We start from the raw sequence: 16,964 nt of genomic DNA, 5'->3' as shown, positions 1-16,964 counted from the left end.
GTATCATACTGCATCTTAGCTATATTATATCCCTTGGCTTCTACTAATAGACGCCGCTACGGTCGCTTGTACAGATACCATTGTTCATAGTCCATGACACAAAGACTTTATCGATGCACTAATGTATCTTCTGCACGTTGTATTGTCAGAGAGATTCCTCACGCAGTCCATGATGAGAAATTGAATATTTATTACTTACGATATCCATGTTTTTTTTTTCTTTCTGTGCGTTGTATTGCTCCAGAGAGTTATCCAGGCCTTTGAGATCTTGAAATCAAAGACTTTGAAATTAAGATGTCTCTCGTAAGACTACTGAGTACCATATTCTCCACAGGAAGCGCTCGTTGGCTCCATTCTGTTCGTTGGATCCTACACCACAAGGCAGTACCGGCTGAGGATCATCGCTCATCTCACACATGGACTTTCCAGGATAAAACTGGAGTACTATGGCCTGCCGGTTGCTGGGTTACCGTATAAAGCCGCGGTGCTCCGACTACACCTCAAGATCTCACAGAGACTATGACTCTCTAAAATCTTGGTTTCAGAACTGAGACATTTAACTCACTGTAAGCATGCTTGTTTTTTCTCTATCATCCACCAAATATCCACGGAGTTTATAATTCTTTCCCAAGCTTTTCAAGAACGTTTGAGATTTCTTTGATGTCTAGCCATGTCATCACTTGAAGTTCTATATATCGAATTTCCTACAGCTGTTTAAACATCCATACAAACCCTTACCCCACACATCAAAGCATTCAAGAATATAGCCTCACATCCAACACCACATATCATAGCCTCCTTCACGCCACTTGCTTCTTCTACATCCACGTAACGCACTAGTATTGTGCCAGGCCACATACCACTGCTATATCTACAACATCTACTACTATCACACACTTACCGCGAGTGTCACTCCTGCACAAATTACGAGTCATATCCATATATAACGTTGTAGTGTCACACCCACAACACATGCGCTTGTTCCCATACTGCATACTCATCTCATATCACGACATCGCGTTCACATCACCTACCACACTCACATCAACATAAGATACGAGGACCACAGCCGCACCACATAACTCTTAGATCCACACTATTTACCGCTCATTCGTTCATCACTTCCTACACTTGAATCCATATAAGATAACAGTACCAAACGCACAGAATACCACTTTGATTGACAGACCCACAATCAAAATCCTGTCGCCCCTATGAAAGGTAACGCTGTAACACTCATGCCACATACCAGCATCATATACCACTATCATTAACCGCCACACATTAAGTGCCATATTCGCACTTCAAACCGCTGTTACACTCGACAATGTTACAAATACCTATGCTACAACCACACTCACGCTGCGCACCCTATACTTACATCACACACTAATGCTGCTTCCATGTCACACTTCGTCACATCCACACTATAGGCAACCACCGTATCATCCACACTCATGTCACAAACTGCTGTTCCACCTGAAGGACATATCACACCGAACCTCACAGTACTGCCACTCCCAGACCCACCACAACACACCAATAAACATATTATCATTAGATCTATACTCATTAAATTCTATCGCATTCACACAGGTGAACGCAGGGGAAAACAGAGAGAAAGAAATGCATTCTCGGCCTGATGAGGTAAAGAAGGTCCTCGGTATCCTACACAGATCTCCATAATCGGTAGAGAAATGTAAGGATATGACGGCGAAAATGAGGGACCTTCTCTCATGGCGCGCGCCGTATGCAACTAGTTACGCGTGACAAGGAGTCATAAGACAAGAGTGGATCCCAAAGACTGATGACCTGAGTAAGTTCTCTGACACTTGCGCCTGCACAGACCCTCACACAGCTGTTTGTCTGGACTTGCAATCAACATTTCTAACTAGAAGCAAGTTGTGTTTACGATAGCTAGAGCGGAAACAATAGAAGTTAGATGAAAGAAAAAAAGTGGTTGAAGTTCGAGAGGCTTTGTTGATAAAGACCTGAACTTGTTGCAGAATTGGCCATGAAAGTTTCATGTGATAAACACCACAGTCTACGTATATGCAACTGTTATAGACAGTTCGTAACTCAGAACAGAACTGACTTCCCGAATGTGATTTCAGTAATTTACACAGAAACACAAACAGACAGACAGACAGACAGACAGACACACACACACACACACACACATAATTACAGTAATCATGTGACTCCTTAGTAATTCCTAAAGACGTAGGAAAGAAGTAGTAAAACATAAGCTCTCATAATGAAGACTTTGGAGGATCCTGTCGAACTGGCGAAAAAAAAGATAAAAAAATACGAGACAGCATCTGCTCAGTCATCAAGGTCACAACAGATATAGTGATAATTGATAAGAAACAAAAGATCACATGGAGATGGTAGATGAAACTGACATTAACTGTATCTTTATCAGCGCAACCTTATAAATGGCAATGACTTTAATGTGGAGAACTCTACAGAATCATCACCTGGAACTAGTTAGTCACAAATGGCGTCTGGTTATGGCTGGATTCCACAAGTCAAAAGACGATTGAGGTATTGTCAGACGATCTGGATTCATGGCTAATTTACCACTGCAAATTTACCTTCATCATTCAGAGGAAGGCGAACCCTCGCCAGTGATGTTTACTAACTTAACCAGTTGTACACTACCTTTCAGTACCAGGAGGCGTATCAGACCCAACGCATTAGCTTATTCTGTTGAACCCCACATACGAATCAACTGAATTCAAACTCAGCAACAGATCCCTGGGTCTTAACGAGGCCGTTTTGATAAGGAAAGAGAACAGAAATTCATGAATCAACGTGGGACGAGTCGAAAGACATTGCAGGATTTTCAAAAAGGAAGAAGATCCGTAAACATATTTAGGTCACCTTATAATTTCTGCTGTTCTTGTGGCACAGAATTAAAGTGAAGCTCATGATTAGAAATCGTGTTCGAGAGCGAGGAAGATGCTCAGACTTTTTTACATTCGGTGGATACAGGTACTACTAGTGACTAGAGAGGTACTCCAGATCCGCCCATAAGGGTGTTGATTCCAGTTGTAAGTCAAAAAGGATTATGGGAAACATTTCCCTGATGAGGAGCGTCGGAGAGTATGTTTGACCCATTTCTCTCCTTCGTTACGTAGTGCTTTAGACGTGAGATCAACTTTCTTGAAGCGTTTCTCTATCCTTATTTTTTTTATCCATGTAGTTAAGGGTTGGGATAACTTTGAGGATAGTCTACTCAGACCTATTACTCTGTAAACTCAAAAACAAAGCAGCTGAGGTAGACCTAAGGCGTGAAGCATGGCCACATCCATGCTAAACAGAACCTCAGCTATGCTAGATCAGGTCTCAGCCATACTGAAATGGATTTCAGCCAAGCTGGACCGTGCACTATCCACAGGAAGTTCAGCCATGATCCATCTCTCCTCTTCTAGCACTGATAAGTGTTTCTGGTCTTGGGTAAAAGTATTCTGACATCATCTGTCGTATTACCTTTCCTACACTTTTCCGTTCTGACAATATTATAGCTGTCTCCCGCCCTGACAAAGTGATTCATATACATATACATATGTTTATATTTCATTACCAATTACCACAGGACAAATATTCTATGATGGGTTCTTGATATTGCCCAGGATCTCTTCCTAAAGGCTCCTGTAGACCAAGTTGCGCTACTTCCAGTGGCAGGGGAATGTAGACTCCTTTAGAGTGAAAAATTCTTTGATACAACCTCGCCAAAAGTGACTTTTCACTTGCGTTGTAACCTCGAGCAGGCAGAGTCCGTTAACAGACACACACACACACACACACACACACACACACACACACACACACACGGCAACAAAAACAACGGCTATAATACTACTACATCTACTACTACTAGTAGTAGCACTACTACTACTACTACTATTTCTACTACTATAATAACTACTAGTACTACTGCTACTACTATTACTACTATAACGACAACAACCAGAACATCGACAGCTTACGTTAGTACTACCACGCCCATCATTCTCCCTCTAACATCAGCACTATCATTCACGTTACTTCCTACTAACGCTAGTCGCATTACTACTTCAACAATTCCTAAAACTGTCGTCGCTACGCCACTAAATCCATGGCTTACATCACCCTATTCCATGTGCCTCTCTTCCTCCTCTCCTCCTACTCTATTTCCAATACTAATTTTACTCTCACTTACTCCTCCTCCTCCCCCACGAGTGTCTTCCTCTCCCTCCACTTGTACGGGAAGGATCCCCAGAAAGGCTGCCCCGTACCCACCCAGAGGACGTTCAAGTATCCTTGGCCAATGAGAGGGCAAAGGTAAACACAGTAATCAGCCGAACTGGACAATAAAAACTGGCCGCAAAAATACACTTGTGGTTCATCAAGATCAGGATCGCCTCTCTCTCTCTCTCCTCTCTCTCTCTCTCTCTCTCTCTCTCTCTCTCTCTCTCTCTCTCTCTCTCTCTCTCTCTCTCTCTCTCTCTGTTACTTAATCCTCTCTCACAGATAGCACGAAGCAGCTCATAAGTCTTGTTTATGTAATGGAGGGCCCGGAGACTCGGTGTCTTGGAAAGCTGAGATGAAAACCCTTTGTGTTGCTCACCAGATCAGCTTTAGTGAACCGAGACCTTACTGCGTTTCGAATGAAGGGAAGAACATGAGGCAGTTAGGAGTATTGAGCTTTTCTACTGCAACTTAGAGATCGTTACGTGAGGGAAGTACTTCGAGCAAGTACGGTCTGTAAACTACCGGCAAAGGTGATTGGAAAGTATATGGATAAAGAGTTGAGAGGAATACCCTCACTTGGCCCCCTTTCTCTGTTCCCTCTTTTGGAAAATTTAAAACGGGAGGGGATATATACATATATATATATATATATATATATATATATATATATATATATATATATATATATATATATATATATATATATATGAACATAAATATATTGGAATGCTCACCTTGAGGAACTCCTCTCATTCTCTCATGGATCCTCTACTCCTCGCACGCCCACCTCGTCTTCCTGAAAAGATACACCAGCTGTTCAGACGAGACCTTGAAACTTAAAAGTAGAAACACTCCAAACATGAACGCATCATCACGTCCGCAAACGCTTATAGGGTAACAACTGAAAATAAACACCTATCTTTTTTCACACAGGAGTGCCTAAGATAACTGGCGTGTTAGATAATCGTCTGGGAAAAGTCAAGGTAACAACAAGTGCTAACGGTGAAGATTTATGAGGCCACCAAGTCGACTTTTATTACGTGATATGAGAACTTGGGGAGAATAGATGGTGGAAGAGAAATGTGAAGAATACTGAGATGTGCAATGGGTACGAAAGAATGAGAGTGAACATTTTATTTTTTCAAATATTTCGTGTAGTATATTATCATGTATTTATTTCATGCAACGTCTGCTGGTATGTACTTTACATATGAAGTGTGTGTGTGTTTGTGTGGAAAGGCCATGGAAAAACGCTGTTGTAATACTGAGGTGAAAGATAATTTGAACTATACTGCTTTCGAATGAGGTCTGTAAAAGTGAGTGTACTGAAAGACACCATCTATGAAATATATTTTGATATGTGATTATATATAACCGATGATTGAAAAACCTACAGTCATAGAGATAACTGAAAATAATCTATAGCTTTAACACACACATACATGCGTATATATACATATATATATATATATATATATATATATATATATATATATATATATATATATATATATATATATATATATATATATATATATATATATATATATATATAATATATATATATATATATATATATATATATATATATATATATATATATATATATATATATATATATATATATATATATATATATATCTTTCTTTTCTTTTAAACTATTCGCCATTTCCCGCGTTAGCGAGGTAGCGTTAGGAACAGAGGACTGGGCCTTTTTTGGAATATCCTCACCTGGCCCCCCTCTGTTCCTTCTTTTGGAAAATTAAAAAAAAAAAAAAAACGAGAGGGGAGGATTTCCAGCCCCCCGCTCCCTCCCCTTTTAGTCGCCTTCTACGACACGCAGGGAATACGTGGGAAGTATTCTTAATCCCCTACCCCCAGGGATAAATATATATATATATATAAATGGGCTAAAGTTGGGATCTTGTGAAAGTAGTGGCACTCCTGATGAAGGAGGAGCTTTGAAATTGTGTTGAAGTGTGAAAAGAAGGGAGCTCAAGTTTAATGTGGCGAGAGGTGGGTGATAGTGCTTATGCTACCTGAAGAGAGGAGCGGCTATCTGGAGGAGCAGCACGAGTGCTTTGGCAGTTTGAACACATAGGATCTAATCTTATTGCTAGGGGATATGAATGCAAGAATGGATGATGAGATAACTGGGAGTAAGATTGTAGGGCATGGGGGTGGGGTCTCCAGGTATAGATGAAAAAGGGAATGAGCTTTGCGAGTTGTCTGCCGGAAGAGGAATACTTGGGAGTGCTTGGTCTTGATAAAGATACAGCCATAAGAATATGTGGGTGAGCGGGGGTTCATCAGTCATTATTGGATTACAGGCAACCCAAGGAGAATGTGTTGGATGTAAACGTGTTGAGAGGGACGGTGGGTGGAAAATAGGATCACATCTTGGTGGAGTATGGTAGTTTGTAATGATGGTATGAAAAGTGACAATTACATTTGTTTGAAAGAATTGGTGAACGTGATAGAGTCCAGTGAAGATAAAGGCAAGCTCGAAGCTGAAAGCAATGGTAAAAATGGAACAGTTTTAAAGTAGGTGTTGGTGTGATGTAGCTGGCTGTACCACAAGTAGCCGTATGGATGGAGTCTGGTAACACTGCAGATGCTCGCACGGGAGAAATATGAATATCATCATATTTAGAGATTTATAACACTGGAGCCATCGCAGGCAGCAGGGGAAGGTGAAAATTGAACTGAACGATACTTTGGGTATTGAGAGAGGCAAACCTGGCACCACTGCATGTGTTAGTGAAGGGAAGGCTGGCAACAGTGCATGTGGTAATGTAGAAGGACACTGGTGACGGTGTATGTTGTGTTATGGAAATGGGCTGGCGTCGATGGAGGGCGGAGTAAAGGCAGGTGTGGTTATGTTTTGCAGATAAGCTGGCAGCACTTGAGGTAGGAGTTACAGCTGAGGCCAACAGGTGTAAAGGTGGTGGAGTGGGTAAAGACTAGCATTACCAGAGGTAATGGTGTGGGTGGAGACTAACAGCATTACTGGTGGCAGAGTGGGTAGAGCCAAGCAACTCAACAGGTGGTGATGTGGAGTGGAGGCCAATGGGGTGGAGGTGGTAGACGTCGGCAACACTACAAGTGATGATGTGGAGTAGTGAGGGGGTGGAGGGATGGGGTGTGTGTGTGGAGGGGGAAGGCTTAGAGTCCGACAGGTGGTGTCTCGATGGTTGCTGAGAGCTCTACAGGTGGTAGCGTTAAGACATATCGGCTTCATCCGCACTGCAGGTGGGAGGCATGGAGTTTTGAGGGTAGCATCACTACAAACTCCCTTGTCCATATGTATCAACTTTAATGCAGATGGTTGGGGAGTGAGGATGAAGGCTGACAATACCAGCAGGAGTTTGTAGTACCGCAGGTGGTGGTGTGAGGGGGAAAATCTGATGGTCCAGCATCAGTAAATGTTTGGGTCAACCGAAAGATTCATGGTAAACACAAAAGCGTTACATCCACCATTTATGAATATTTGTGTGAGTCTTCCATAAACGCCTGGCCTTGCTAGATCGACTGTCCAGTGTGAGGGGAAATGTTACCCATCTCTACCCTCAGAAATGTGAGGAACGCCCCAGCTTGGGAACTCAGCATGTGCACCACGGGGACCAGGTCATTACCATGTGTCACATTCCATATGGAATATTCGGTTATGCCGTGGGCCTCCAGCCTCGGCCACTCGCTATCCCATATCATATATCAGGAATGTTATCAACAACATACTGGCTATTTATCAATGAGCTGTGTCCACTCCCGGTTGTTGTTGACAGTTCAAATGGAAGGCAGAGGATTTCGAACAGCAAAAGAATGTCTTCCTTGCATACAAACTAAAATGTTTGCCTACGATATTTATCTATCTGTGTATCATTAGTGAACTCAGAAAATTCTGGTTTTAATTTCTTCCTAAACTGAGATTGTTAGAGACTTAGAAAACTATGGATACTCGTTTAAGATCACCTCTTGACCTTCTCATTCCAGGCTGAATAAATTCAAGTTGTTTAATCGGCTCAAGTATGATATGATTCCTATTCCAGTAATCATCCTTGGAGCACGTCGCTGTACCTCTCCATTTTGTCTATGTCTTTTTTTCAAACAGGGTTATCAAAACTGAGTACAACGTCCTCCACTCTAGGGTTTACAACTGTCTTTTGTAACTCCGTTTCTCTTCACACTCGAATCCTCTCTCTCACGAAAGGGTAGACACTCTCTCTCTCTCTCTCTCTCTCTCTCTCTCTCTCTCTCTCTCTCTCTCTCTCTCTCTTTACTCCCTGCGCTGGCTCCCGTCACTCCCCACAGGACATAAATGACCGGGGTTCAGATCTTTATCACCTACTCTTTCAGGTGACGAGTTCTGGATGTGTGATAAAAGAAGGACATTACGGTGCTGCTGGAGCTTTTTATGCCTTTAACTTTTCTTCGTCTTGTCTCTTTCCTTTCTTTTCTATTTACCAGAGGATTAAGATGGACGGTGGGATTAAGGGGTTTGTTTGCCTCAAAGCAGAAACTTCTTCGTGGCGTAGCGGTTAGAGTTGCTGAGCGTGATGCATTCATTCATGGGCCTCCAGGGGTCGAACGTATAGGTTCGAATCCTGCTTGCGGAAGTTGGTCCACAGCCAAACCAACTGTTCATCCTCTCGTAGAGCTTGGTCGATGAATTGGGAGGAGACACAAGTGTCTGTTACCAGTGTCTCCTTTTCATGACCTTGAAAAAGATTGGCCACCAGAAGACTTCATATTTACACTTTTCGTAGGAGTATATCCTCACTCTCTTCTCCTCCACAATGTTTCTTCCATCTTATTCCCCGTTCCATCCACAAGTTGACCCATCTTCCTCTCCATCTCTCTCTTTATCCTTTTTCTTATTCCACATCTCATTCATGCCCTTGTTCAACTTTCTAGTTCCCATCTCATGACACATCGATCGTGACAATGTCTCATGAGACGCCACAATTGTTTTGTCTGATCAGTGTATAGATTACCAGTGCAGGTGCTGGAGTTCGGATCTCGCGAGTATTTTCTTGCAACACCAGAGCGATACTGCCAAATATCATACAGACACTCGACCACGACAGGGGTGGGAAGTGGTGGCCCAGAAAAATCACCGACAGCAAGAAGAAGAAGAATAGCCAATCATGGATAACACGAAGGAGCGAGTAATAACACGAAGGAGCGAGTATAGCACAGAATTCTTAGGATGAAACAGAGAGCCAACTTCAACATAGATGATCGAGGGCGACATGTGTATATAAGATTGACACAAACAGCCAAAGAGGATACTGAGATAGCCGGGAGTGCTACAAGAAGCTATAGGCGATTCAGACAACTTTGAAATAAGGTAGGGAACAAAGGATAGGCAAAGAACTTAGGAAGACACGGCCAGTGATGACAGAGAAAGCCTGAGACACCAGATAGAAAGTCTGTTATTGTCTCAACCTCAGGTCCTATAATAGGAATCCCACGGTACTAAGATGGTCCGCAATGCCCACCGTGTAATCCTGAGGGATCAAGAGGAGAATATATATTAAAGTTTTGTCTGTGATAGACGGTTGGAGATTCAGCGTTGATAGCGTCTTCAATAGGGGTGGTGACAGTGTATATAGAAAGACTTCTGTGCGGGGTTTATTTTCTGTTTGTATATTTCCAGTGATGGATGGCAGCGAGATCTAAGACGCTGATATTGTAACGCGCATCTCTCTGGATAGCAGAGATTCGGAAGGATTTTCCATAGGAGCTGTTATGTTAAGGGATTCAATTGTTTGATATTTGTCGGTGATGCCTATGAATAAATTTGGGCTATGTTAGTGCTGACTGGAGGAGGGAGGGTTTGGTTCAATGGGTAATTCATATATAAGACTAGGGTGTGTTCCTTGTCTCTGGGTCTGCATGTGTGGTTTGCGAAGGAGTGTGTCGGGTCATGTGCGATTACCACAAACTGTGTGTACCTGTCATGTCCAGGTGTGTCCGCAGTAGTAAGATCGGGGCCACGGTGTTTAGGTATTTTTAGCTGGCGGTTTGGACGTATTCTGCTATGGGCTCCGAGAGCATCATTTTGTTTTGGTCTAAGCTTTTGTGAGTTCGTTTCGAATATGGTGGGGGAACCAGCCAATAGAGTTAGAGTGCATGTAGACCCTATGAACTGTTTGCAAAGACAAGAGTTTATGGTTGCTATCCATAGGGAAAATGAATTTAAGAAAGGGAGGAAAATTGAGAGCAAGACTAAGGAATATCTTTTATTACGTTTCCCTCATGGAAAGGCTCTGAGAATATTTAAATTTCTTGCTGTCATATATTGATGTTCGTTTGGGGTTTAAAATGTCATGTGTGTATCATATGTCAAACTTGATGCTATCGGTGTTTTGTAGAGGGAATAGCGTTATTCAAAAATTATATCAGTAATAATGATAACAATAGTAAAAATAATGATGATAATGATATCATTGATAATGGTGTTGTGCAAGTTAAGATACTGGTCCTCCATGCGCCGGGACCGAGGTTCGAGTCCTCGGCGCCCAAAGGTAAATCGCAATCATATAAATATATATATATATATATATATATATATATATATATATATATATATATATATATATATATATATATATAAATATATGGGCGGTGAAGGGAGGCTGTAGTTTCGATGCATTGCACGTGACAGGTAGAGAATGGATGTGACGAATCTGGCCTTATCTACATGTGCTCCTATTCCAGCCCTGCTAACGCGGGAACGAGAACATTCAATGAAAAAAAGATATATATATATATATATATATATATATATATATATATATATATATATATATATATATATATATATATATATATATATTTGCATGATATCAGGTTGATAAATGAAATATACGTTATTCATATATATAACCAAAAGTCTTGTACACAGACACTCCCAACTACCCAAATGTTCATCATTGATTTCTGCATAAAAAAAAAGTATTCCCACTTCACTGGTATGCAGAAAACGGGTAGATTTATTGATGTATTCAGACGTCAGTTAAGCAAGAGGCATTCCCAGCGGAGGAGAGGAGATGGGACGAGAGATACACCATGCGACGAGGAGGAGAGATTGGACTGTGGTTGCACAAAAGATGTAGCAGACTGAGTGACGGCTCGTCTGCAAGGCTGATGGACACACTGACAATTTTCAAGCACGTGATGAAGTGCCAACTCTCGTTCTCCTAAATGGGGATCATAGCTCCCATTATGAGTCATATCGCAAAGAGCTAGCCTGAGACTCTGAACTCTCTGACTTACTCTCCTCAGCATACTCAGATCATGAGGGTGTGAATCCTGGAAGCTGTGTCACCAGGAGATACGAAAGGGAGGCTCGGGACCTCGAAACCCAACGCTCTGAATCTTAGCCAATATCCACTGCCATACTCGACTAAGAGGCCCTCAGTCCTGGGAATAACCATCGCCGGGAGCGTCGAACACAAGGTTCTAAAACTTAAGGATCACAATAGTCAAGCAGGAGGTTGTGTTCTCCGAGATTCAGAGGAGGTGAGAGGGTTATTATACATATGGCTCAACATTCCAATATTTTTCCCTTCATTCAGAAGCACAACCAGGAGGCTCCAGTTCCCCCACACTCGCAAGACATTTTACAAAGAGAAGTGCACCAGCTGGGGCAACGTCGTAATTAGTGGAAGGGATATTTCAAATAATACACTCCCTGTTGGCCCTAACAAGGGACATCCTTGTTGACCGTAATCAACTGTTTTTTCTCATATACAACAACCCCTGGAATCCCTTCACAGAAGCACTTTACAATTTGTTTCTCAAGAATGCAGTACAGCATCATTATCCAAACGAGAAAACAATGAACATATTCTGCTTTGACAAGTAGGAGAATCACTGCATTTATGTCACTCGCCTTCACCACTAGAAGTCTCGAAATCTGTACCTTTTTGTTTTATAATGGAGTGATGTAGCTTGAAATATGTATATACATATATGAAAAGTAATGAGTAAGATTCACAAATATCTAGTTCACACGCACACACACACACACACACACACACACACACACACACACACACACACACACATACACACACACACACCCCACAGTGACTCCTGAATCATCATCCTGGATGAATATAACAGTTTCAACTCGTGACTACATACACAACACCTCCAGACTGAAATGTACGAGAGCTCATACACATGCCAGAGAGTATGGTCTACCAATAGTACTGAGTGGTAGAGATATAATAATGTAACTCTGTCACGTCATCCCGAGGGAAACTTGAGTCAACGACAGTTTCTGAAACGTATGATAGACTTCCGTTCCCTCGAGTCTGTGGAACGACACATGGGGGAATACGCTGGCCTCAGCTTTGTTGCTCCTCCGCCACCCACTCCTTACTGGACTTCCTTCCAGGCGCACAGCAGCAGCTGCTCGCTTACAGAGGCAGGAAGCCAGGGACTCAAGAAACGAACGTTCTTTTATGTAAACGTTAATTCTTAACGGGTAACCAAAGCAACGAATTCTCCTTTCCTCTTTGAAATATAGAATTTGCTTTTTCTACTATTGTTTCTCAGTCTGAAAAACATCAGCCATTTATTCTTATATCAGCCATGTATTTTTGTCTAGTGTCTATTGCAGCCTGAGAGCTATGGGTATATTGAATCAGATTCTTAGAAATATACATTGATTATCATCGCATTTCTTCCTCCTCTTCATTCTCTCTTCTTCTTCTTCTTCTTCTTCTTCTTCTTCTTCTTCTTCTTCTTCTTCTTCTTCTTCTTCTTTTTTTACTATCATTATTTCTAGTATCATTATCATTATTATTATCATCATTATTACTATTATCATTATTACCATCATTGTTATTATCATTTTCATCATTGAGATACTTAGTAGTAGTAATACTATTATGTAGATTATTATCATCATTATCATTATCGTTATCATTATCATTATACAAGGAAAGGAAGGTTTCTGACCCCCTGCTCGCGTCCATTTCAGTCGCCCTATACAAAACGCAGGAGAACCGAGGGTGGTGTTTTCTCCTTTCTCTCTCCATGGCACGTAGGGTGGAGGTGAGCAAACGAGGCCGTTCTTCTTTGTTCCCGGCGCTACCTCATTAACGCTGGAAAAGGCGAACACGTATGAAGGAATATTATTATTGTTATTATCATTATTACTATTACTATTATTATTATTATTATTATTATTATTATTATTATTATCATTATTATTATTGTTATTATTACTATTATTATTATTATTATTATTATTATTATTATTATTATTATTATTATTATTATTATTATTATCATTATTGTTATTATTATCATTATCATTATCATTATTATTATCAATACTATTATTACTATCATTGTTATTTTTATCATTATTATTATTATTATTATTATTATTATTATTATTATTATCATTATTATTATTATTATTACTATTATTATTATCATTATTATTTTCATTATCATTACTACTACAACTATTATTGTTATCATTACTATTATTCTATAATCATTATCATTATTATTATCATTGTTATTATCATCATATTCATTTCTTGTAGTAAGCCAATAGTTGCCTGAGGAATATATTATATTTCTATCAATCTGTTGCTTTCTCTATGCCAGTGTAGCAGGCTTTTATCCAGCTGTATGTTTTGACACACGCACATTCAAGTGGAGCATTATAAATGATGTCTCGGACTCTAGACAGAGAAGTGCAGGTGCAATGTTTGCCACTTCAGTCTAATGTCGAGACATGGTAAGTGGACGTGGGAGCGAGTGGAGAGTAAATGGGAGGTGGGTGGACCATCATGGAAAAGGTGTTGTAGGAGAATATTACGTCAGAACTGCCATGTAAAGGACTAAAGGTAGAAAAAGAGAGAAAGCAGGTATATCTGATAGATATGAGAGATAGATAGATAGATAGATAGATAGATAGATAGATAGAGATAGATAGATAGATAGATAGATAGATAGAGAGAGAGAGAGAGAGAGAGAGAGAGAGAGAGAGAGAGAGAGAGAGAGAGAGAGAGAGAGAGAGAGAGAGAGAGAGAGAGAGAGAGAGAGAGAGAGAGAGAGAGAGAGAATGATATATTGTAAAGTTGTGAGGCAAAAGAAGAAAAAAGAAGGACATAAATGACAGATCTCAAAGATCGAGGGAAAAAAAAAAGAAAGAAGAGAAGAGATGAATAAGGACTCTGGATCCACGGGGATAAAAAGCAGTCAATAATATTGGAGAGATGATAGTGCTGGAGCGATACGAAATGAAGACATGGTAGTGAAGGATACTAACGACGCAGGAACATACACACTAGACCATGGGAAGGGAGCAAGTGTCCTCATCGGGAATCAAACGTTGGTGCATATTTGATGAAAGCTAAGCTGGCCACAAGAGCACAGAGAGAGGAAAGGCACGTGTGACAGAAAAGCGATAAGAGTAGCAACGGATGAAGGAGACGAGCTAGGAAAGAAAGTGTCAAGATGTCTGGATATTTGATTAATGAGGATGAGAGATACTTAGCAAAGTACTGTCTATACATTATTGGAATTCATACGTACAGCTGAACAATTCATTAAGAAAAAATTATCGAGAAGATCTAATTTAAAGAAAAAAAAACGTAACGGTATGTATGGGAATAGAGAGTGTGTTGAGAGGGATTTTCAGTACTCAAACAAAGGATAAGAGATAACGAAGAATACGTAGAAATAGATATAAAACATGTTTTCTGCGACCCTCTTCGGTCTCTATCTTACATAACCACCTCCATCCAGGTACGGCACGGGTTGAGGCGTCCTCTGTTAAGCAAACGACCTCGATCACCATTACTTCTCTCCAGTACTGCCTAAGCTCTGCACTCAGCAGACAAACAAGGTCTTAATGACTATTATAGACATACACTTACCCAGCACTCAACAGCTCGTGAGGGAATGTACACGACCCAACATTCAATGTACGTTGACGAAGACCTTACCAACTCTACTGCAACTACGAGTACGTAGACCCATCCTTTGGGAGAATGTCACATGACGCACTAACTAACCTTCCACTAAGTATAGAATACCTAAACCATACTCTGTATCAACAGTCAGGAGAGATTGATAAAGTGAAGACTAACCTGACTCTCGACAGATAGCGGCAAAGTGCATGCTACTCCATCGTGCAAAGGTGACACATAACAGACACCGATAAAATGCACGCTGTTGTTAAGCGTAGGACCTTGCTATTTTAGCGCATCCGTCACGTAAATGCATTACGCAATAATTTATATGCAGCTTCTTCGTGAGTTGTGGCTCGCTCTGGAAGAGGAGAATACGGCCATAAGCGATAGCCATTTGAGAAAAATAAGTAAACAGATAGAAATAAAGAAATGAACGATAAAAAGATGAATAATATGAAATTCTGAAAGTCTTTAATTACCATAAAGGGAACTGGTGATACTATATATTACAACACTTCTTTCTTCAGCTTGATTAAGAAAATACTGAGTGGCAGTTGACAGTTCTAAAGCGAAAACCAACCAACCAACCAGCCAACCTGATTATCACCAAACTATCAAAATATCAAGATTTGTTACACTGAAGTAAATATATTAAGAATCCACAACAGTTTGCCTTAGTAATGTTCAAATGGTTGCGTCATATCGGAATTTCTTACAAAGTAAACCTCTTGCTCGGAGTTCTTCTTCAACCCTTAGATCTTCGAGGAAGACTTACAGTAGTTCACATTGCTAACGAAGATTACATTAGTATCATCTCTCACATTTTCCCACTGTCTCTATACAGAACCAAGGTCTTATATATGCAACTTTACAGTATGTTCCAATAGAGAATTTCTGAGGACCTTCCTCACTTCCATCATCCAGTACCCCGTAATCTGGCACAACATGTTAGGGTACATCTCTGGACGCCGCCTTTGTCTTTGGGAATCTTAACCTCTCTCTCTCTCTCTCTCTCTCTCTCTCTCTCTCTCTCTCTCTCTCTCTCTCTCTCTCTCTCTCTCTCTCTCTCTCTCTCTCTCTCTCTCCATCTCTCTTTATATAAAAAAAAAATAACCATACATTGCATCACGTAATAACCAGCGCCCGACCATTATGCAACAAACATACTCTTATATTCCACGAACCTCGATGCACATTTTACCCGGGGCAAAATTTCGTTCTGGTGGAGGTGACATATCTCAGACTTCCAGACTCGCGTTGATAACACGTTCCTTCATTTCAGTGTGGCACACCTCACTGTATCTTGACGCGTGTCACTTGCATCCTAAGTTTTCCCTTGTTAGTTCCTTTGAAGTGAGATGCTGCTTCTTTGCCACGGTTTCATTATAGGCGACAGTGAGAGATATAGTGCCTTCCTGTGGTCATAATTTGGGGACTTTTATCTGGCACTCACGTGACACTGAAGTATTCAGGTCTTTAGGTGTCTGGTTGATGACGCCACTATACAGTGGTGAACGGTGAGTACGTCAGGAACACACACTTCATGCATGAGGTCGAGAGGTTCACACTGTCGCCTCACATGCAAGCAGTAGCCAGATGTGGTTTGTGAGCGAGGCCAGAGTCTGAGACCTAATTTCGAACCTGGAGAATTGTTGACGTGGTTTGAGTGTATCATGATAATGATAATAACAAGAGTTTAATAATGCTGCTGCTGCTGCTGCTACTACCACTACTACTACTACTACTACTACTTTTACTACTACTACTACTACT

General features: G+C 40.8%; 1 protein-coding gene across 4 annotated transcripts in view; it reads right to left on the bottom strand.

Moving 5' to 3' along the window:
* Positions 1–16,964, bottom strand: part of LOC139749835 (allatostatin-A receptor-like) — a 321,402-nt gene that overhangs the window by 16,344 nt on the left and 288,094 nt on the right. For 3 of the 4 annotated variants that reach the window (XM_071664140.1, XM_071664139.1, XM_071664143.1), the window contains one exon: positions 4,974–5,035. The gene's annotated coding sequence lies outside the window, so the exon portion shown is untranslated. Of the gene's footprint in view, positions 1–4,973; positions 5,036–15,368; positions 15,517–16,964 lie in introns of those variants that run through there. The other variant, XM_071664141.1, reaches the window with a different exon arrangement.

This window comes from Panulirus ornatus, chromosome 8 (assembly GCF_036320965.1).
Source record: "Panulirus ornatus isolate Po-2019 chromosome 8, ASM3632096v1, whole genome shotgun sequence".
Classification (NCBI taxonomy): domain Eukaryota; kingdom Metazoa; phylum Arthropoda; class Malacostraca; order Decapoda; family Palinuridae; genus Panulirus; species Panulirus ornatus.
Note: the sequence above shows the minus strand (reverse complement) of the source record. Positions and strands in the feature narration are given on the sequence as shown.